The following is a 23,405-nucleotide window of genomic DNA, read 5'->3' as shown; positions in this document are numbered from 1 at the left end:
ATACCCTGGTGCCACAATGATGAGATCGCCATCCGCATACACCAAGCTTGTCCGGCGTTCTGCCTTCTAAATTGCTGCCTCTGGTCCCGCAAGGAGATCAAACGAAGGACTAAATGTAGGATCTTCCAGGCACTCATTCACTCGTTCTTACTCTACGGGTGCAAAAAATGGCCTCGCCGCAAGTAAGACATGTACTGCCTCGGACGGCTGTTCAATTTTCGGCCGATTGACCGAATCCCTAATGCCGTTATTCAGACTAGTGTCGACACTTGAGGCGACCCTCCTCAAAAGGAGGATACTGTGGTTCGCTCTAGTTCTCTGCCACCCGCCAGAAGAACTATCTCCTGCCAGCTGGGTGTAATGGGGAGGAGGACCTCTAAAAAAATGGCTAGCGATGGTGAAAACAGATATGAAGCGACCCTCCGGACCCCCACAAAGTCTACGGCATCCAACACTAGAATTGCAAAAGGCTGGAGCTCGCCGAAGTCCACCCTGTTGATCCACGAGGCTGGGTCGCCCTTTTTTGTGACACGGTGAACACGTTGGAGCCGGCTCAACACACCGTGGGTAAATGCCGAAACAAGTACAAGTAAGTAAACTGCTCCAGTACGCCTACTCACAACAAGGAGCTGAAGCAACACTGGTAAGAAGGGGCTCCCTAATTGTGTGGGCAAAGATCTGATCAAACCCACTGCTGCCATCTTGTGGTGCGTTTTCACACTGAAATAATTCCCAGATGCTTGATATGTAATGTAATGTAATGTAATGTTCTGATAAGCTGTGCTAAATACTTTACAATGTTACAACAAAAAAAATATATTTTAACAATTTGGCACGGAGGGACAATGCTTTTGCAAACTTATTTATACGTTATGGCGCTAAATGAGTTCATGCCTGAAGAAAGGAAGTGTTTGGCTTTCCGTCACATGTATTCTGCGACATGCTAAAAAATATATATAGAGTAGTTTTAACAAAATAAATCTAACATTATTGACAAAGACAGGCCACTGGGTAGTTTTTTGGGTGATGTTCAATCCAGAACAACAAAGACAGGCAGTCAAGCATCATTAACACATGCGAAAGGAGCAGGATTCTGCACTGACACTCTTTCATTCGCCACACCTTGAAATGCAATTTCATTTCCTGTCTAGGAAACACTTTGAGGGGATTCTGGACAATGGAAAGTCCAAGCAAAATTTATAGCGAGAGAAAGGAAGTGTTTGGCCTTTTCGTCACAAGCATAGAAAAAATTTTCGAGTCGTAATAACGGAATACATTTTGCTTCATTGACAGAGGAGGGCCACTGGGAATCTTTTTATAAAGTAGGTTCAATCTAGCACAACAAATACGTGGGATAAGGCTTTGGTGATAACAATTTCACTTTCCGAAATAAACAAACAACAGTTAACAGTTTTATTAAAAACGTTATCATTAATTTAATTGAACAGCCAGTATTTTTAAATAATTGTGAATGACTATATAAAATCTTGGTGTGATAAACAAGTCAAACTGTATCAAAATAAATAATTGTAGTGCTGTCTGTTGTATCACTCACGCTAGCAGAGACAAAGCGCTAGCAAGAACAGAGTAATAGAAAAAAATTGTCTTTTGTTAGAATCCAGTGGCAATAGTGGACTGAGAATAATGGACAAATAATTGTGAATGACTATATAAAATCTTGGTGTGATAAACAAGTCAAACTGTATCAAAATAAATAATTGTAGTGCTGTCTGTTGTATCACTCACGCTAGCAGAGACAAAGCGCTAGCAAGAACAGAGTAATAGAAAAAAAATGTCTTTTGTTAGAATCCAGTGGCAATAGTGGACTGAGAATAATGGACCGTAGCCGGACTGGTGCCTTGTATTTTCGGCGTAAATAACAACATCAAAGCCACCATAACTGTCACAAATTTGCCCTTTTCACCCCTCATTCTCCGTAGTAGTCAAATGGGGATAATGGATCATAGCAAAAACAGTGCAGGCTATTCTAGCTAGGCCAAAAGGACACGCTTCAGTGGCCCAAACCGAAAAAAAATGTGCTCTGCCTGCTCCTGTTTTTCAAGATCCCAGTTTACCTTTTTGGGGAACAGGCCTGACTAAAAATAAGCTCCACCTGCCCCAGCTCACAGCACTAGTGAACCTGGGAGAATGGATCGCTGCAACGCGAGTGCAGTTCACTTTTAGGTCTACTGAGTGGAAAAGAAGTGCACTCTGCCGGCCTCTGCTCACAGAAATAAATTGAAGATAATGGATCGCAAAGTACCCACGATGCTCCGAGGCATTACAGTGTATCCACCCCGGATTCCAGTATGTTCCTTTTGCCGCCCTCTTTCTTTTCGTCCCTCCTCCTGTTCGGCAAACGACCGAGCTGAGCTCAAGCCAACCCCCTCGTGTCTGATGATCTAAACCCATGCCAACACCGGCGTGAAAAAAAACAAAAAAACACAAAAATTCCCACAGCCGTAATGAGAAGTCGTGCTGCGTCACATTCGCTGTCCTCATTTTCCGAGAAGACCGTTTCGCCGCTTTTCAGGGATGGCGTGCGGTGGGGGGGCTGTAGCTCACATTAAAAAGCGGTAGGAAGCAACCCAAGTCAGCGCGTTTGGGACGTGTAAACGATGCTGGAGGCCAGTTGAGGGGCAGTGGGGTTGGGGCGCTCTCGGGGGCCTCGAGATGGAAGTCAGAAGATCAAACCAGGATTTTCGGGGCCGTAATTGGGTAGCTGGTGAGCAGGATAATGGATTTGCTTGAACAATGCCTGGCATTTATGAACTGTCAGACATTGTATATCGTGTATATATGTATGTATGTATGTATGTATGTATGTATGTATGTAACTGCGGGGTACCCGTCCCACCGAGGATCCACATTCAGGCTGTACTGGATAATGAGGCTTTTATTACAGTTGCTGCATTGAGCGAGGCAACATACACACACCATGTGGTTAGCACCTCCGCTGGTTCTCAACATTTATAAGGGAAATTAGCAACGTCCGGTAAAACTAATATAAATGGCGACAGAATCAAAATGAAAATAAATCCAAACAGTTTGATAATATCAATGACATTACTGTGTATGTTGCAAGATTTGTCAGTTGTGGTCTTAATGTTGTCAATTAACTTATTGCAGAGCAACAAAAGATCATGGCTTACCGTTAGCAGTGCGCTGGAGACTGCTAACAAAATCAGAGGCGGTCGTAAAATCAGAGGCTAAACTAAACCTTACCCCACACCAGCAGGTGGCGCTGTTGTACTCGTCATTGGAACATACTTTTACACAAACTATACAAACATATTTCACCAGGAATTTCAACAAAACAAAAGTTAATATTACACCCATTACATGTATGTATGTATGTATATACCAGAACCATATCCCCCTAATGGGACATGGCTAGAATACAAAAGAACACATTAACATTCTTGTTTTTTTTTACTCTTTTTGAGAGTAGGAGAGAGGAGGGGATTCCCAGCCCCCTCGCTCAACCCAACACCTGTATATATATATATATATATATATATATATATATATATATATATATATATATATATATATATATATATATATATATATATATATATATATCCACGTTTTGTTATGTTACAGCCTCATTCCAAATTGTATTAATTTAATCTATTATCTCAAAATTATACACAAAATACTCCATTATGACAATGTGAAAAAGTTTTTTTTTTTTTACTTTTTTTGAATTTATTAAAAATAGAAAACTAAGAAATCACATTTACATAAGTATTCACAGCCTTTGCCATGAAGCTCAAAATTGAGCTCAGGTGCATCTTTTTTCCACTGATCATTCTTGAGATCTTTCTACAGCTTAATTGGAGTCCACCTGCATTAAATTCAGTTGATTGGACATGATTTGGAAAGGCACACACCTGTCTATATAAGGTCCCACAGTTGAGTGTGCATGTCAGAGCACAAACACCAAGCATAAAGTCAAAAGAACTGTCTGTAGACCTGCGAGACAGGATTGTCTTGAGGCACAAATCTGGGGAAGGATACAGAGACATTTCTGCTGCTTTGAAGGTGCCAATGAGCACAGTGGCCTCCATTATTCGTAAATGGAAGACATTTGGAACCACCAGGACTCTTCCTAGAGCTGGCCGGCCTTCTAAACTGAGCGATCCGGGAAGAAGGGCCTTAGTCAGGGAGGTGACCAAGAACCCGATGGTCACTCTGTCAGAGCTCCAGCGTTCCTCTGTGGAGAGAGGAGAGCCTTCCAGAAGGACAACCATCTCTGCAGCAATCCACCAATCAGGCCTGTATGGTAGAGTGGCCAGACGAAAGCCGCTCCTTAGTAAAAGGAACATGGAAGCCCGCCTGGAATTCGCCAAAAAGCACCTGAATGACTCTCAGACCATGAGAAATAAAATTCTCTGGTCTGATGAGACGAAGATTGAACTCTTTGGTGTGAATGCCAGCCGCCATGTTTGGAGGAAACCAGGTACGGCTCACCACCAGGCCAATACCATCCCTACAGTGAAGCATGGTGGTGGCAGCATCATGCTGTGGGGATGTTTTTCAGCAGCAGGAACTGGCAGACTAGTCAGGATAGAAGAAAAAATGAATGCAGCAATATATAGAGATATCCTGGATGAAAACCTGCTCCAGAGCGCTCTTGACCTCAGGCTGGGACGAAGGTTCATTTTTCAGCAGGACAACAACCTAAAGCACACAGCCAAGATCTCAAAAGATTGGCTTCAGAACCACTCCGTGAATGTCCTGGTGTGCCCCAGCCAGAGTCCAGACTTGAATCCGATCGAACATCTCTGGAGAGATCTGAAAATGGCTGAGCACAAACGTCTCCCATCCAACCTGATTGAGCTTTAGACTTATTGCAAAGAAGAATGGGCAAAACTGCTTAAAGATAGGTTTGCTAAACTTGTGGGATCATATTCAAAAAGACTTGAGGCTGTATTTGCTGCCAAAGGTGGATCAACAAAGTATTAAGCAAAGGCTGTGAATACTTATGTAAATGTGATTTCTTAGTTTTCTATTTTTAATAAATTCCAAAAAAGTAAAAAAAAACGTTTTCACATTGTCATAATGGAGTATTTTGTGTAGAATTTTGAGATAAGAGATTAAATTAATACAATTTGGAATAAGGCTGTAACATAACAAAATGTGGAATAAGTGAAGCGCTGTGAACACTTTCCGGCTGCACTGTATATATATATATATATATATATATATATATATATATATATATATATATATATATATATATATATATATATATATATATATATATATATATATATATATATATATATATATATATATATATACAGTATATATATATATATATATATATATATATATATATATATATATATATATATATATATATATATATATATATATATATATATATATATATATATATATATATATATATATATACAGTATGTATGTATGTATGTATGTGTGTGTGTGTGTGTGTGTGTTCAGAAGCCTGTACAATGACATCCTGAGCCATGTGACAGAGTATAATATCCAATGTATCACACACATTACAAAGAGGTAGGGAGGAAACACCACATGATGACTGATAGTTTCACCTCTGCCCGCTTGTTTGGCGCCAGCCGCCGCAGGCTTCCTGATTGGTTTCCTGTCCTACTTAAGCTCAGTCCTTTCACCCGCCTGTTGTCAGTCTGTCAGGAAACCTCTGTTTCTACAAGGCAAGCATTTTGACTCTGACTCCCGTCGGTCCCGCTTTTTTCAACCGTTTTCCACCCGTCCATTCCTGATTTCCCCGTTTGTCTACGGCTACCACCTGTTTTTCGACCCCGACCACGTTTTGATCTCCCGTCCCGGCTATCGACCTTCTACTATCTCCTGCTCCGGAAGATCCACTTCCGCATTCGGAACCCGCGTCCAGCGAGCACCAAATCGCGGACTCTGCCTTTCCTCCTTATCTCAATAAACTTGTGGTTAACGTTACACATCTGGGTCTTAAATGCATTCTGGTCGTGAAATGTTTCATAAAACCAGGATGAGAAGCCCATACAACATCCCGTGTCCTGCAATTGATCATGGCCAAGTTCTCCAATGCCTCAAGCACATTACTAAGAGGTAGGGAGGAGATATGATCAAAATTAAACATTTTTTTTAAAAACCCAAACCCAAAGATCATTTACGATACCCAAGCCTTGCAAATGATTATGGTCAGTCGCTACGATGCCTCGCGCACAGTACTAAGAGCTAGGGATGAGACACGACCAAAATAAGATTCTTTTTTTCTTATAAACCCAAGTTAAGAAGCCTATACAATCACAAAAGTCTGAGTCTTGAAATTGATTATGGCCAAGTTATTTTATGTTTTACGCACATTATAAAGAGGTAGGGAAGATACACGACCAAAACTAAAAACTGTTCTTAATCACCCAAATTCACAATTTCTTAAGCCATGCGACTCTTCATAGCTGAGCTCTCTGGTGCCTCGTGCATATGACGAAGCGGTAGAACGGAGACACGACCAAAATGAAATACTTTTTCCATAAACCCTAGTTCAAAAGGCCGTGCAACAACTTTCTGAGCCATGGGACTGATGATGGCCAAGATTTTCGACGCCTTGCGCACATTATGAAGACGTAGGGAGGAGACACAACCAAGTTCTGCCACTATTTCTTTGGAAAATCTGAATACATTGTAAAATTATTAGAATCTTTATATAAAGTAGTGTTGGCTCATTGTATGGCGCCAGGTCATGTACCAGGTCTGTTTTTCGCAATCGTGCATGCATATTCATATGTTAGAATTTAAGAAGCACGTTCAGGAAAATCAGTCAATCCAAATTTGTATTTTGGCTCATATCGCCCAGCACTTTCCCCATCCACGCTTTCTCTCTCAAACAAGTGGGCATCCCCATCCACCTGCCCATTTATCACGTCTCGGCGAAACACAGGTCGACTGTTGCGCTAATGACGCCAATTAATTGAAAACCTCAACGCATCGCCGAGATTAACGTTCCCAGGCCACACACGGAAAGGACAACCGGTGAGAAGATATCAAAGCCACAAAGTAAAGCTCATTGATGCATTGTTTGGCCTCCGGCGATTAAAGGTTAAACACAGAGTGGAAACCGATGCTAAACGTCTATGCTGTTCCGGACTTTCGACAAGATCTGGAAAGAAAAAAACGCTTAAATGTTTGAAATTACCCATAGAAACGAGTATTATGGGTCTCCAGATGAAGGAATTGTTGTAAATTTCGTTTGATTCTGGGTAACCAAGAGGTAGGTTTTCAAAATAAAGTCTAAAAAAGGATGATCCCTTGCAGTATCGGGTTACTTATCCCGTTTTTTCTACTTTGCGGTTTTTCATAGAGCATTGAGTTCTGTATTCTGACTGGCAAAACAAATGAATATGCTTTCTATAGCTAACAAACATAAACCTGTCCACCCGCTAGACTTGCTTTTGAGCCACATGGGGGTCTTCGGTCCTCCCTAAAGCCTCCCTGGCACTTTTTTTGTTTGATAATTTAAAAATATAAGGTTTCTTTAGTACATAACTTGAAGGTATATGCACTTTTTCAGTTTCCTAAATATAAATGACCGAAATAATTGAAACATTATAATGACGGAATGAAATAACCATGGCCAAATTTAGACGGTGATACATACCAATAATACAGCAGGCTCCATGGATTGGGAGTATTATAGATAGATTAAGAGTAGACTGATATTTACATTTTGATATTAGAGTGAATACTTCCACTGGATTATTGACAGTACCTTCCAGATTAAGTACCGTAATCAATCATTTGCATCTCATGAATTTTGTGTAATAATTATTTTTACTCCTTTTTTTGGTCAAGTAAAGAATATCTATACAGTAAATAAAAATGGTCTTCTTTGGTAGATGATAGTTTAGCTCATTTTGTCACGATTACTCATTACACTCACCTGTGCCCGCTAGTTTGTCGCCAGCCACTGCTGGTTACTTGATTGGTTCCCCCTCCTATTTAAGCTTAGTGCTTTCACTCTCCCTTTGTCAATCCATCAGCAAACCTCTGTTTACACAAGGCAAGCATATTGACCCGTTTTGTCACCCGTTTCCCACTCGTCTGATCCTGATTTCCTCGTTTGTCTCTGGCTACGACCCGTTTTTTGACCCCGACCACGTTCTGATCTCCCGTGCCGGCTAACGTTCCGTTTTTTCCCGTTGGTCCACGCTACGATCTCCCGCTTCGGAAGATCCACTTCCGCATTCCGAACACGCTCCGATCCCGTAAACGGCTTGCTTCCCTCACCCAGCGAGCACCGGATCGCTGGTGCTCGTTTTTCCTCTTTTTCCCAATAAACTTCTGAGTAAACGTTACTCATCTGGGTCCTCCTCCTGTCCGAGTTCTGACACATTTAAGTGAAATTTTCTCATCTTTGTTGCAAACAATAATGAAAATAATGAGAAAATATTCCCTTTTTGCTTTTTTAGATATACTAATGTGTTGATTAAATAAATGTTTGCTAATTTTACAACAGGATCGCTCTTATACTAAATGTCTTCATTTAATTTTTTGTAAATTAAGAAATATATAAAATTACTTAAAAATTGCCTTATTTGGTAAATAGCTGCTAGTTCTGCAAATTGTAAGTGTCATTGTTGTAATTTTGTAGAAAATATTTATCAAAATTTAAAAAAAAGTTTTACTACATTTATATATATATATATATATATATATATATATATATATATATATATATATATATATATATATATATATATATATATATATATATATATATATATATATATATATATATATATATATATATATATATATATATATATATATATATATATATATATATATATATATATATATATACACACACATGGCTGGGATGGGCTCCAGACCGCGACCCTACTGAGGATAAGCGGCGCAGATAATGAACAAATATATGTATTTATTCTTTAAATGAAAGCAACGATAGCTGAAATATCTATGATGTCTTTTATATTTTTATTTTAAAATTGGCTAGATTTTAGTCCTTGCATTGTTTCGAACTGAAAATGAAAATGAAGGTTCCTTGCATGGCTCCTTTAAGAGAAGAATTTGAGGAAGCTGCCTGGTCAATAAGCGGAAGATTTAGAACGCAGAGTTTGGACCCAGCATTTTAAAAGGTCAACAGAGTAGTCTTTAATGATTCCACTATTAGCTGGTTTAAGGGCGAGGATGCCTCATTTGGCGTGTCCTGACTCATTCCTGTCAGATAAAATGACGGGCGAGAAAGACTCTAGAAACTGAAATTCGGAAAGTCTATTTGAAACGTTTAGAGGACGAGTCACCAGAATACAAAAATTTTGTGTCTATATATCCATTTACTTCGCCTCGCCTCTTCTTTTTCTTGCATAGCCTCACACTGAAACGTGAGCTATGATAAATAGTGTACATTTTATTCCGGTATTGTCTTTATAGTTTACATTTTCAATAGATGATTTTTATCATGGCCACACATAAAAATTTGAGCCGGGAAAAATATTTCATACTGATCTTTAGTTGAAAATTAAGGGTGTGCGTCATACGTGTGTGCGTGTGGTAGTAGACATTATCAAACTTTTTATGAAGAGGTAACCGATTACGAAAGCATTGAATTAGCTGAATATTTAATTCCAATATCACTGACAGGGTACAGAGTATTCAACGCTTGGTCAGAATTCCGTTTCACAATGTCAGAAAATGATCAATCAATGTGTCAAGACATGAAATGAATACTGTGTTTTAAGTCATTCAAATAGTTATGTTATCTAACTGATACTGGTGGAATGATAGGTTGGGAGGGGGCGTTCGCTTGCATTAAGGCATCAAAGGTTGCTGTGACAACTCCACCACAGGGGGTCCGCCTCTCCCAGGGGACCGGAGAGCTGGTACACGTCTCACCTTGCAAGGCGAAGTATATTTAATTATATTGAACTATCAAAAATGGTAAAAAGAATTCACCTAAAGTGTGTGTAGCCACCCTTCAGATTAACTAAACAAGGTTTTCCATCCGTTTTCCTGACCTAATAATCTAAAAACGTAGGCGAGACGAAATTTCAAAGGAATAAACTTGGCTATTTAATTCAATTGGTCAATAAATTGTTTGTTAGACTAATTCATTCATATCCCATATTCGCTGCACAGGGTATATGCCCATTCTAGATTTATTTCAGACCCCAACATGAAGAACAGCTTTAGGGCAAGGTCATCATTTGTATCCACGGGGCTCCTACTGGGAATATCTTTGTAATGGTCTCGGATGGAGACTGCTGTAAGTGTGTATGGGATGGAGATGCCAAGTGGAAGTTTAAAGGGAAAAAAAGAGTAAAAAAAAGAAGAAAGAAAAAGAGCGAGCGAAAGCGAATCTCATCGTCATTTATAATGTGTCTGCCATGCTCGCTCCATCTCCCGGGGTGTGAGTGCTTTTTTTTTTGGGTGTGCAAGACAAGGACGGAGCTGGGTTGGCTGCCGGCGCTTTGCTAGGGAAGATAGATCTTGTACTGTGGCGTGCTAAATGACAAAATGATATCTTGTCGCAGGGGACACCCTACCTCAACTTGTTCTCACAAAAGTTGCATGCGTTGTGTAAAATGTAGAATTATAAAAAAAAAATTCATATTAAAATAATGTTATTAAAAATACACACATGAACACAAAAAGAAAAAAAGCTGCCGTTGTATCCATCCATATATAGTGTAAATCCAAGCTTCTGACAAGCCACGTACCAGCACAACTTGGTGTTATTGCATTTTAGCTCTGTTTTACTAGAAATATATGTATCCTTTTAAAAATCGTAAATGGTAATACACTGGACTGGCAGATGGCACTCTCGATTTAAAGATGTATACTTATTTTCTTGATTTTCATAGCGTTGTAGTATTACATTTGTATGTACGCATATACAGTGTAATTCCATCCTTCTGTTTTTGTAAAAAAATATTTTTACCTTAACTCATAAATTATAATCATATAATTTGGTTGATTTCATTTTAAATATTTATACTCATTTTACAATCGTCTCCAAACTTAAATTTACTTTTAAGGAAGTAGAATAGAATAGAATAGAATAGAATAGGGCAGCACGGCGGCGCAGTGGTTAGCGCGTGTGCGGAACAGTTCTGAGGTCGTGGGAACCTCCTGCGTGGGTTCAAATCCAGCTCCCGGCCTTACTGTGCGGAGTTTGTATGTTCTCCCCGTGCTTGCATGGGTTTCCTCCGGGCACTCCGGTTTCCTCCCACATTCCAAAAACATGCATTTCAGGTGAATTGGCCGGTCCAAATTGTCCCTAGGTGTGACTGAGTGAGTGAGTTGTCTGTCCCTGTGTGCTCTGCGATTGGCTGGCAACCAGTCCAGGGTGTCCCCTGCCCACTGCCCGATGATTGCTGGGATGGGCTCCAGCATCCCCGCGACCCTACTGAGGATAAGCGGTGCAGCTGATGAGATGAGATGAGATGAAAATAGAATACAATAGAATAGAATAGAATATACCAGGGGTGGCCAACCCGGTCCTCAAGAGCCGCATGTCCTGCATGTTTTGGAGGTTTCTCAGGTGATGCAAATTTTAAGATTGTTTGCAAGCTGTGCATTTGGCGTGAGCTCTTGAGGACCGGGTTGGCCACCCCTGGAATATACCTTTATTGTCATTGTTACAACATGGGATATATTGTGACAACGAAATTGGACGTGGCACTCCAGTTCCACATTTTACAGTGAGGATATAAGGAAAACCGAGAGATAAAGGAACAAAGAAGATTTTTGTACTGTCCTTGTTGTATAGGCTTTGTTTTCCGCCGGAGGGGGGGGGGTGTGAGGGGGTGAGGGACAGACAGAGATGGGCGGATCCAACTAGATGTTTGATCTTACTGTACACACGGTCCAGTGTTTTTTTCCCTAATTGCTCAGTCCACGTATTGAATGGATTTGGGAAGTACAGTCCTTAAACATGCCCGATTAAAGTCGCCGGCAACGATAAAAATGCAATGTGTGAGGGCGGCGCAATGCTTTGATAAGGGAGAGCTTGGTGACCTTGGGGATTTTTTTTTTTTTTACTGTGTTAGAATAAAATGCATTTGCACTCCCACTGCTGTATGGAGCCATAGGCCTCTCATTGGCAGAGTCCGCTCGTGGTAAAAAGAAATGTGTTTGCATTGAGCATTAGCGCTCTGTCCAGGGCTTGAAGTGTTGACACCAAGTGTAGCAGAACCTCTAGTTAAACTATAAAAAATATTTAACAGGGAAGAGAAGACAGGCGGAGGTAAACAGACGAACCAAAGCCTCCCGGAAAGCCAAGATGAGGAAATATGAAGAAGTGTGACTATGTACGAGGAAAATATAGGTGTCTAACTCTGTCTAAAAATGTTGGCAGCAGACAGAATGAAGCCGAATACATTTGCAAGTTGTTCAGTGATGTAAAGACCAAAATTAGTTTTTAACGGATCCTGTTGTACCCGCCCAGATTGTCACGACCAGCCACTGAAAATCCTGCCTCCCTACTTCAATAAACCAACAAAATATTTTTGGCATAATATAAATAAAAAGAACACAAATTTCCTACGTGCTGCCATATGCTCTAATTATATTGCATCTTCTTATTATTGTGTTCTTGAGTTAATGTTGGTGATCAGTTAGAATTTATATTTCTGATTTTATTTAATTTCGTTTTTCAGTTCGATATGGTTTGACATGGTCGGACAATAATTGTAATAGAGTATTTGTATTTTATTTTTAAATTTCAGAGGCACTCGAGGGGGGCATGACAGAAAATAATTGTGACCTAGAACCTGCTTCATCCGTGAAGATTTTGGGGCAGGAAGCTGTCAACTAGACATTCTGTCATCACCGATATTTGATGTTGATTGTCTGTTGATGCTTTGCAAGGTTTCTTCATTTTGCTCATGCTAAACTTTTGTTTTTTCCTTTCCCTCATTGTGGTTTCAAATCCTGGGATGTTGTAATGGTGGTCGGTAAAGCCCTTTGAGACATTCTGTGCTATACGGACGTTCCCCTACTTACGAACATTTGAGTTACGAAATACAGTAGAAACGAACATTTTTTTCCAGATGTCAAAAAATATACGGACATGTCTGTAAGTTACATTTAGTATTGTGCACCTTTTTCCGAGTAGAGTACTGTAGTGCTTCTACCTGCCACTACTGGCGTGTGCCGCTGTGAAAGGTCAAAAAGCAAGCACCCCGAAGAAAAAATCCGGCTTCCTCTTCCTAGTTTGTGTGTAAACATACTATACTGTAAGAACTTTGACATATTTATTGTTTAATATCTCGTGTATCAATTCAATATGGTTGGTGTAAAGTGTAAAGAAGAGGCGAGCTGTTTCTTCTGAAATGAAAGTGGAATAAGGAAGGTAAATGCGGTTGAGAAAGTGGTTTGATCGCTTTTTTACGGCCACTTTCTACCGCGGAGGAGGAAGTAACCTAACTCTTGAAGCCCATCTTCCAAAAGTGGGTTGAACTTCATTTTATTTATCTTTATAGAGCATACTATTCAATGACAACACAATACCGGTTATGTACACAAGACTTAAACATGCTTATATAAACCTTAAACATACATTCCATACAAAATATAGCACTGAAGTACCCTACAAATAAATTTAACTCACGAACGATCGTCCGTACCGTATCTCGTTCGTAAGTAGGGCTGCGTCTGTACAATTAAACACGACTTGACTATTTTTTCCTAAAACTGATTATTTTTCTCTATTTTACTTTATTTTCCCCATCTTTTTTTACTAGCTGGACATTTTGCAGTGCATCTTCACCTCCCAAACCCGATCAACCGTTACCCATCCATCGTCGAAAGGTTTAAGCCGGCACGGTGGTGGTACCATTAAGAAGCGGCGAGCAAGTGGGTCGAGGGGGACTCAAGGGGCGGACAAAGTCCAAATAAAGCTTTTAATGCGCTGCCTATTGATCCCTGGGCTGAAATCAACTCGGGAGTATTGGCAGGACCCGAATCTCACTTTGAAGGGACTCCATAATGAAGCTGCTCAATGCTAAGCTGTACGCAATCAATCCCCCCCGCATAACGGTTAATTACAAGTGAAGCCGCCATCAAGTAAAAAAGGGCGGGGGGCTGGTGTGAGGGGGAGTAGAGACGCTTTAAACCTTAATACAGAATTCCCTCGATTTTCACTGTTAGTCTGTTCCAATACCACCGGATTAAATAAATCCCAGCTAAGTAGGAACTATACAAATACATATAGAAATATCCCTCGGTTTTCTCGGTTAATGTGGACTGGAACCACTCGCGAAAAGGGAGAATCCACAAAATAGTGTTGCACCTTTTTTGGAGGGGTTTGGCCTTCATTAGAGCAGACTTGAGAGAGAGAGAGAGAGAGAGAGAAAGAGAGAGAGAGAGAGAGAGACAGAGACAGAGACAGAGAACAAATTAAAACCCAGTACATATTCTAAATAATTGATTTATTGTTATTATTGCTGTTCATCATCCCCAAAACATGCATGGCGGGTTAATGGGTGACTCCAAATTGTCCCTAGCAGTAAGTGAGCGTTTGAATGTTTGTCTGTCCCTGTGTGCCCTATGACTGGCTGGCAACCAGGTCGGGGTGTCGCCTGCCCACTGTCCAAGGGTAGCTGGAATGGTCTCCAGCCCGCCCGCAACCCTACGGAGGATAAATGGTGCAGAACATGGATGGATGGTGTATTTTTTGCCTTCATCAAAGCCTTGCTGACTGAGAGAATTATTCTCAGCGAGATGTTGAGAGAACACTGAACAGGTGTCCCATCACAATGTTTTATGAAAGATGCTATGATATGAATTGGCCAAACGGCATCGGATATTTCAAGTGGAGAGGTGCTAGACAACCGGCGTGAGTCTTGCCTGGCCAAGCCTACGACTTCCCCTCTCTCACACAGTTGATCGGGCACAACGAGAGTGAACTTGTGAGAGCAGTACAGTAAGCATTTAATGTTTTTGTTCTTTTTTATTTTTTATTTGTCGCTTTTCTTTTTCTTCTATTAAATCAGCTTGACTCTTGGCTACCCAAAACGTTCCTCAATGGTGGAAGAAGCATTTATTTTATTCAATTTTTTTCCCTGTGTAGGAGTGAACCAGCGATGACTGAAGCGCAAAGTAGCAAGGGGTATACATTAGTAATGTGGACATTGTCGACAAAAGTCAAGAAAAGAAATAGTGTACAACAATTTTTATTGTGGACTATTGTCACGAGACATTGTTTTCTAACAGAGATTCGTATCTTTAACAATTTTAAGATCAGCAGAGAGTCACTCACGCTCAATAGCATCCCTGTCTTGAGAGGTAACATACAGAAATGACTGCATACCAAAACTTCCAAAGTTTTATGGTCTTTTAGCCTGGATATAGTGATTAAAGACTACTGCAACATTTGCAAAGCAAACTTTGCATATAATGGCAGTAGCTCGGTGATGCACGGATATTTATTCATTTAAACGGAAAAGAGTCTGACTCGCATCGGTAAGATTCAAGTAATTACAGTTTCGATGAAATACATTGTACATTTTCGACACATATAATTTGCTATAAAAGTGAGCTTGAAGATCATGTCAGACTGTGCCTGACAAATGTATTTGAGATGGAATGCATGCAGTACAAAAAACAAACATCAGTTTTCGAAAACGTTAAAAGCGCCAAACGTCAGTGGTCAAAACTATTTTATTTCAAACTATTGCGAATCGTTCAGTGCATTGTTACAGACTTTGCAGTTGACCACTGAACATACTTCTCTAAATGCATATAATATTTGTCATATTTATAATTTATTTGCCTGTCCCTAAAAAATGGACGGAAGTTTATTTATACATTTTTCTCTTTGCTGACTGAGTACTGTGCCTAATTGGTTGTACATTTTTACTTATTTTTTGTACAAATTGCAGGATGTCTAATAATCGATGCATTTGTTTCACTGTGCCCATTTTTCTTCATATGTTCAATATTATTTGCCATCAGCCATCCATTATCTGCACCGCTTATCCCCAGTAGGGTCGCGGGGGTGCTGGAGCCCATCCTAGCTATCTTCGGGCAGTGGGTAGGGGACACCCTGAACTGGTTGATAGCCAGTCGTAGGGAACAAATTTGCTCAATCATTCCTAGGGACAATTTGGAATGGCCAATTAATCCAACATGCATGTTTTGGGAATGTGGGAGGAAACCAGAGGGCCCGGAGGACACCCACGCAAGCACGGAAAGAACATGCAAACTCCACTAGGAAAGGTTCCATCTCATGACCTCAGAACTGTTCTGCACACGTGCTAACCACTGCGCCCCCGTGCTGCCCTTATTTGCCATCAACTTCATAAAAATCTGAGAGAGAAAAAAAAACATTGTTCCGGTTATTTGATTAATTGTTTCCATCGTTGGTGACCAGTCAACTTTTGATATATTCAATAGTTGCCGCCTTGATATATAGAAGATTTGAATTTTGTGACAAAGTCCTAAAAAGATGTAATGAAATCTAAATTTATAATAAATGTACTGAAACGTGTTCCGAATGCGGAAGTGGATCTTCCGTAGTGGGAGATAGTAGTGTAGAACACGGAAAAACCGGTCGTTAGTCGGGACGGGAGATCAGAAAATGGCTGGGGTCAAAAAACAAGTCGTTAATCGGGACGGAAGATCAAAACGGGGTCGGGGTCAAAAAACAGTCCGTAGCCGGAGACAAACGGGGAAATCAGGGACAGACGGGTGGAAAACAGTTGAAAAAAACGGGATTCATAGTCATAAATGCTTGCCTTGTGGAAACAGAGGTTCGCTGACGGACTGACAACAGGCGAGTGAAAGGACTTAGCTTATGTAGGACAGGGAACCAATCAGAATGCCAGCGGCAGCTGGCAATCAACAAGCGGGCACAGGTGAATGCAATCAGTCATATTGACAAGGGTATAACAATATCAATAATATTAAAACAATAAAACTGTATTATTTTTCAGTTGAATGATCATGAATCCAGAAAGTGTGACAGTTTTTCTTTTTTTTTTATAGAAAATAGAGAACTTTATCACAATTTTCAAGATTTATAATATGTAGAAAAGCATAACAAAATTAAACTATTCATGTGCACATGACATATTATGGGATATTGTTATGCTGCAAAGCACACACAAACTCTTGCTGACTTGCTAAAAGAAAAAGCCTGATGTGTCAATTCAGGGGTGTCCAGACTACGGCCCGCAGGCCAACTGCGGCCGCGGGGTCAGTTTTTATTGGCCCGCAGCAAATTCTGAAAATATAGTTTAATATGAGCTCAACTCTGTTGCACTTCTCAGTTTTAACACTAGATGGAGCAATTAACGGAAAAAGTGCTTCTTCACCCTCGCATTTGGGATCCCCTGAACTGAAAAACATTGGAATTGTGTTTTCTTTGCTTATTTAATGAACCTTCTTGGCATTCATTTGAACTGTCATTGAAATTCAAAGTGCATTACTGTGTAACTTATTCTGACACAAAATAGATTGAGTGTTAATTCTAACCCTTATCAGTGCAGATAAACGTAAATGTTGCAACTAAAAATAGGTTAACAACGAAATTAGAGTAGATGACCGGCTATCAAACCGAAAAATAAATAAAACATCCATCCATCCATCCATTATCTGCAGGGCACACAGGGACGGACAACTCTCTCGCTCATTCACACCTAGGGACAATATGGACCGGCCAATTAACCTGACATGCATGTTTTTGGAATGTGGGAGTAAGCCGAAGTGCCCGGAGGAAACCCACGCAACCCACGGGGAGAACATGCAAACACCACAAAGGAAGGTTCGATCTCATGACCTCAGAACTGTGCCGCACACGCGCTAACCACTGCCCCGCCATGCTGCCCGAAATTAAACATATTTAACAAAATAAATATTACCACTCCTCAAACCTAGAACAAGTCCAGTAGCTTTTCTTTCCTCTTTCTAACAGCATAGCAGCGACACTCAGGTATTGCTGCAGTTTGTATTCGAGACTGTATCGCTATATACAAAAAATGTAATGTAATTTTTTTCTCCTCCTGGCCCTTACGAAATGTGTTTAAGCCAATGCCGACCACGACTCAAAAAGTTTGCCCACCCCTGGTGTAAGTCTATGGTTCGGGTAATGTATGTTTACATAATGTTGGCTTGAGGTAAATTATAATTTTCTTTATTTGTCTTAGTGTAGTACTCTGCAGTACTAGTTTAAACTTAGTTTTAAGCTAGTTGGGAAAATGCTATAAAAAGACACTATTTGACTATTAATTTTTAGTTATTAAACAAATATACTTATCTGATTTGAAAGATAAAGGGTCTTTTTTCTCATTTTATGATTGGTTTTACAAAACCATTTTCAGTTATCAAGTCAAGTCAAGTCATTTTTATTTGTATAGCCCTAAATCACGAAGAGTCTCAAAGGGCTTCACAGATTGTTACACTATATTACACAAACTATTTTCAACCGACAAGAGGAGTAGGTTATTCGTATGCAATGGAGTAGAAGTGAGTTTTAAGTTTAGATTTAAACATTTCCACTGAGGTTGCAGATCGAATCTCAGGGGGAAGAGCATTCCACAGCACCGGTGCCCGGATGGAGAACGCTCTCGAACCAGCAGAAGACTTCTTTGCTCTCGGGATCATCAGAAGACCAGCACTCTCAGATCGTAGGCTTCGGACCGGGACATAGTGGCAGATCAGATCTGAAAGATAAGAGGGAGCAAGTCCATGTATGATTTTGTACAATACTAAGAGAACTTTGAAGTCACATCTTTGGCTAACTGGGAGCCAATGCAGGTTAGCCATAATCGGTGTTATGTGATCGTACTTTTTTGTCCTAGTTAAAAGCCTCGCTGCGGCATTTTGTACTAGCTGAAGAGACTTGATTCTGGACTTCGGGAGACCGGAGAGTAGTGCATTGCAGTAATCGAGACGGGAGGTAACAAATGCATGAATTATTGTTTCCGCATCAGACTGAGACAGTATTGAACGGATTTTAGCAATGTTGCGAAGATGGAAGAAGGCAGTTCTAGTAATTTGCTTTACATGCATCTCAAAGGATAGATCAGGGTCAAATATGACACCTAAATTTTTAACTGAGTCACTCTGTGTGATGCGACATTTGTCAATGTTCACAGCAGTTTTTGCGAATAAGTCCCGGCATTTAGAAGGACCAATGACTAACATTTCGGTCTTTTCAGAGTTAAGACGCAAGAAATTGAGTGACATCCACTCTTTTATCTCAGTGAGACAGGCCTCCAAATTTCCACAGTTTAGTGTGGAAGATTCCTCCAACGGAAGATAGAGTTGAGTGTCGTCTGCGTAGCAGTGGAAGCTGATATTGTACTTGCGAATAATATCACCTAATGGAAGCATGTAAATGTTGAAAAGTAGGGGGCCGAGCACTGAACCCTGCGGAACACCGCAGGTAACATTAAAGGGCTCAGATGTCGTTTCACCATATTTAACACAGTGCGTCCTATCTGAGAGGTAAGATTTGAACCACGAGAGGACGGCTCCTGAGAGACCAATCCATTTTTCCAACCGTTCTAGTAGGATATTGTGGCGCACTGTGTCAAAAGCAGCACTAAGATCCAGCAGCAGCAAAAGTGATGAAGCGCCAGAATCCATTGACATTAGGAGATCATTTGTTACCTTGATCAGAGCTGTCTCAGTAGAGTGGTTAGCCCTGAATCCTGATTGCATGGATTCAAAAAGGTTATTCTCCGATATGAAAGCATTCAGCTGCTGTGCCACTACTCTTTCGAGTACTTTAGAGAGGAAAGGTAGGTTTGACACAGGTCTGTAATTACTTAATATTTCTGGATCAAGGTTGGGTCGTTTCAGTGTGGGTTTAATAACGGCGGACTTAAAAGCTGCTGGAACTACACCTGAGGAGAGTGATGTATTTATAATATTTAGAACTGAAGGCCCAAGGACGCTAAAAAGACTTTTAATAAGTGAACCTGGGAGAGGGTCGAACTGGCAAGTTGTCGGTTTGGCCGCATTCACCACTTGTTTGAGATCATCAAGTGACAGTTCACTAAAACCGGCCATTTTCCCAGGGCAGCCACCCTGTCGTGCATCTGTAAATTTCAGTCCTTTAATACGTGTGGTACTAACAATATCTTTTGCAATTTCTTCCTGTATGCATTGAATCTTCTTAGTGAAGAAGACCATTAAGTCCTGAGCAGAGTGTGTCGAACTGTCTGCGATAGCCTGTTGCCTTGTAAGCGATGCTACAGTGTCAAAAAGGGCTTTGGGGTTGTTCTTTTGAGACGCAATCACCTTCGAAAGGTAGGCCGATTTTGCAGAGGCAAGGGCCGCTTTATACTTTAACAAGCTGTCACACCAGGTTTGATGGAAAACCTCAAGCTTGGTAGCGCGCCATTTTCTCTCCCATTTCCTGCATTCTTTTTTAAGGGCTCTAGTTTCATCAGTAAACCAAGGTGTGCGTCTTTTAGGACGTGATTTTAGTTTTATGGGCGCTATTGAATCCAGCACACTAGTCAGGGTGGTATTGAACTCATTCATGAGTGAGTCAATCGAGCCATTGTATTTAGGAAAGGACGCAACTGCTCCAGGAAGGAGTTCAAAGAGCTCAGAAACTGTGCCAGTGTTTATATTGCGTCCGCTAAATCCCTCAGCTTTATTAAGTCTACATTTAGTTAGCACCTCAAATGTCACTAAATAATGATCAGAGATAACAGTAGTACACGGTAGAACCATAATGTTTGAGGTTAAAACTCCTCGAGTCAGAATCAAGTCTAGCGTGTTCCCATTTTTATGGGTTGGCAAGTCAACCAGTTGAGTAAAACCAAATGCATCAATTAGAGAACTAAACGCAATAGTAAGTGAACTGTGTGGGGAGTTCATATGAATGTTAAAGTCTCCCATAATTATAATTTTGTCTGCATAGGTTACTAGTTCAGACAAAAGTTCAGCAAATTCGTCTAAGAAAGTTGTGTATGGCCCAGGTGCACGATAGATAGTTATTACATCAATTGACAATTGAGGGGACCGCATCACAAGAGCCTCAAACGTTTTGTAATTATGAGAGGTACGTGTATTAAATTTGAGCGATTTTTCAGAGATTAGCGCAACACCACCACCTCTTTTCAGCGTGCGTGCTATATGACTATTCTCGTAGTCTGGGGGAGAGGCATAATTTAGCGCTAAGTGCTCATCCGGGCGTAACCACGTTTCACAAAGACCCATACAGTTAAGTTTATAATCACGAATAATGTTATCAACAAGTAAAGCTTTTGGAGCAAGCGATCTGATATTTAACAGACCAAATTTCAGCTTTGCTGAATCATTTGACTTAGCTGAACTCTTTGTAGTCTTTGTCGAGATCTTCAAAAGCTCCCGGCGTTGTGGCCGCTCGTGAGCGCTGAGTTTAAAGCGTCGATTGTCCGGCGAGGAATGAATGGTGGAATTAGTTACATCCTCGCGTCCATCTTGCTGCTTGGACTTCACACGCTTCACACATCTACCTGCACGGCAACCACGCTTCTGTGTCCTTTCTTTACGGCGTCGTCGGCGTCGTTTATTTAGCGGAATAGCTGTCCACAAGGATGCCGGGTCTCTTTGAAGTTCGCTCGGTATATCATGGGCGGTATAAAAAGTGCCCGAAAAATCGAAATTTAGACGCCCACCCAACCGAATAAGTTCGTCCCTACTGTAAGTGTTTTTGGCCACACATGTGTCCAAAAGTGAAAGCAAAAAAGACAAGAGAACGGCAATAAATAGAAGATTAGCTGGAGAGCTAGCCGCAAGCATGTATCCATGCGCAGCCGCCATCTTGCATTAGTCTGAATAGTATAAGTATAGTATAAGTCGTAATCATAATTCATTTTTTCAATCCAGACATTAGCAAAGTTATGTCAAACTTGTAGTAAAAGAAAAAAACATGATAATATTATATATGCAAAATGATGGGTTGAGGTAAATAAAAACTGCACATGGTAACTGTTCTGCCTTTGAGAAACATGTAAAATGTCCTTCGAGTGCCATCTTGTCGTTCTTCTCTTGCTAGAATTAATTTCAGTGGTGAAACCAGATGTCAGATGTAAATATATGTTCTATAAACATAAATGTAATTATTTTTATTTCTATATAACCTTAGCTCTTACTTTAGTTTCAATTCCATACACCTTATAGTCCACTGCGCCTTCTTCATGCTAGCTGTAAACACTGTCGCCAGCCCAGTTACTTGCTGGGACGAGCTAATGCTATGCTAACTCATTGCCATCAATGCTGTTAGCACGGTGGAAAAGTGTTGGGCTGCCAAAAAATATTAACTCATGCTAGCTGTAAACACTGTTGGCAATAAGCTAAGTATATGAAAAATATATCACATGGGGTGCGATTTAAAATCCGAGCGCCTTATAGTGTCGACAGTATATAGTGTATGTGGCATCTGGACTTGTTTTTGTTTGTCCTATGAACGCATAAATCTAAATGTTTAATTTCCTCGCAGCGAGACGACAAGATCTACAAAAGAATAACTCGTCGATCTGGTGTTTGCATCTGTTTGTCTCCCAGGCTAATGGATTTCGTGGAGAGGGTGTTGGCTATTTATTAGCATGTGTAATTGAATGCAATGATTATCAGTGTTGTGTAATGCGATTTTAATGTGGCAGCAACGGTTATGTATAAAGCTTAATGACTTTGCCTCCCGGGGAGAACTGCTGCCAATTTGAAATAAATCGAAATAAAAATGAGCAAAATAGATCAGATTATGACGCTAATCTCTCTTTTCTAACTCTCGACTTGGGAGGGAGAAATGTTCGACTGTGCCATGATTGTATTTGGATTTAAATGTGTCCTTATTAAGAAGCTTGTTTTTTTTCATTAAAATTGGATAGATCTATGAATATATCTATTTGTAGTGATTTTTCTAGTACACGATGATCCCAAAATATATTTATACCATAACATTGAGCAAGGGTAGGCAAACTGTGTCCCGCTGGCCAGCTGTGGCTCGTCAAGCTTTTTAATCCGCTGAACAAAAATGGTGAAAATATAATGACAATATATATAATGATTAACAAAATACTACTGGGGAATTTTTTTGGGGGGGTGAACTAGCCTTGTCCCCATTATCCCTTTGCCTGTCTACTCCAAAATACTACAACAGTAATACTACCAGATTATAAAAAAAATACTGCAATACTAGATACATTTTTTGTGGTTAATAAGAGATTTACCATCTTAATTAGTTTTAATTCTGAAAAGAACAAAAAGTACTACAGAAAAACTGTTAAAATTCCACTACAGTCATACAAGAAAAAAAAAATACTTGTATTGTCATGATTACCGATTGGAATCACATGTGCCCGCTCATTTAGCGCCAGCCACTTCGGGATATCTGATTGGCTCCCTGTCCCCTAACCCAGTCCTGTCAATCCCCTGTTGTCAGTCCGTCTGTG

The 23,405-nt window shown here is 40.3% G+C and overlaps 1 long non-coding RNA gene across 2 annotated transcripts in view; it reads right to left on the bottom strand.

The window, feature by feature from the left end:
- Positions 1-18,340: 18,340 nt before the first annotated feature.
- Positions 18,341-23,405, bottom strand: part of LOC148363873 (uncharacterized) — a 120,088-nt gene continuing 115,023 nt past the window's right edge. For both annotated transcript variants that reach the window (XR_015850624.1, XR_015850622.1), the window contains one exon: positions 18,341-18,674. This is a non-coding gene — a long non-coding RNA (uncharacterized LOC148363873). The remainder of the gene's footprint in view (positions 18,675-23,405) is intronic.

This window comes from Urocampus carinirostris, chromosome 6 (genome assembly GCF_059441175.1).
Source record: "Urocampus carinirostris isolate Australia breed hairy pipefish chromosome 6, RoL_Ucar_1.0, whole genome shotgun sequence".
NCBI lineage: Eukaryota > Metazoa > Chordata > Actinopteri > Syngnathiformes > Syngnathidae > Urocampus > Urocampus carinirostris.
This window is presented reverse-complemented; position numbering and strand designations above follow the sequence as displayed.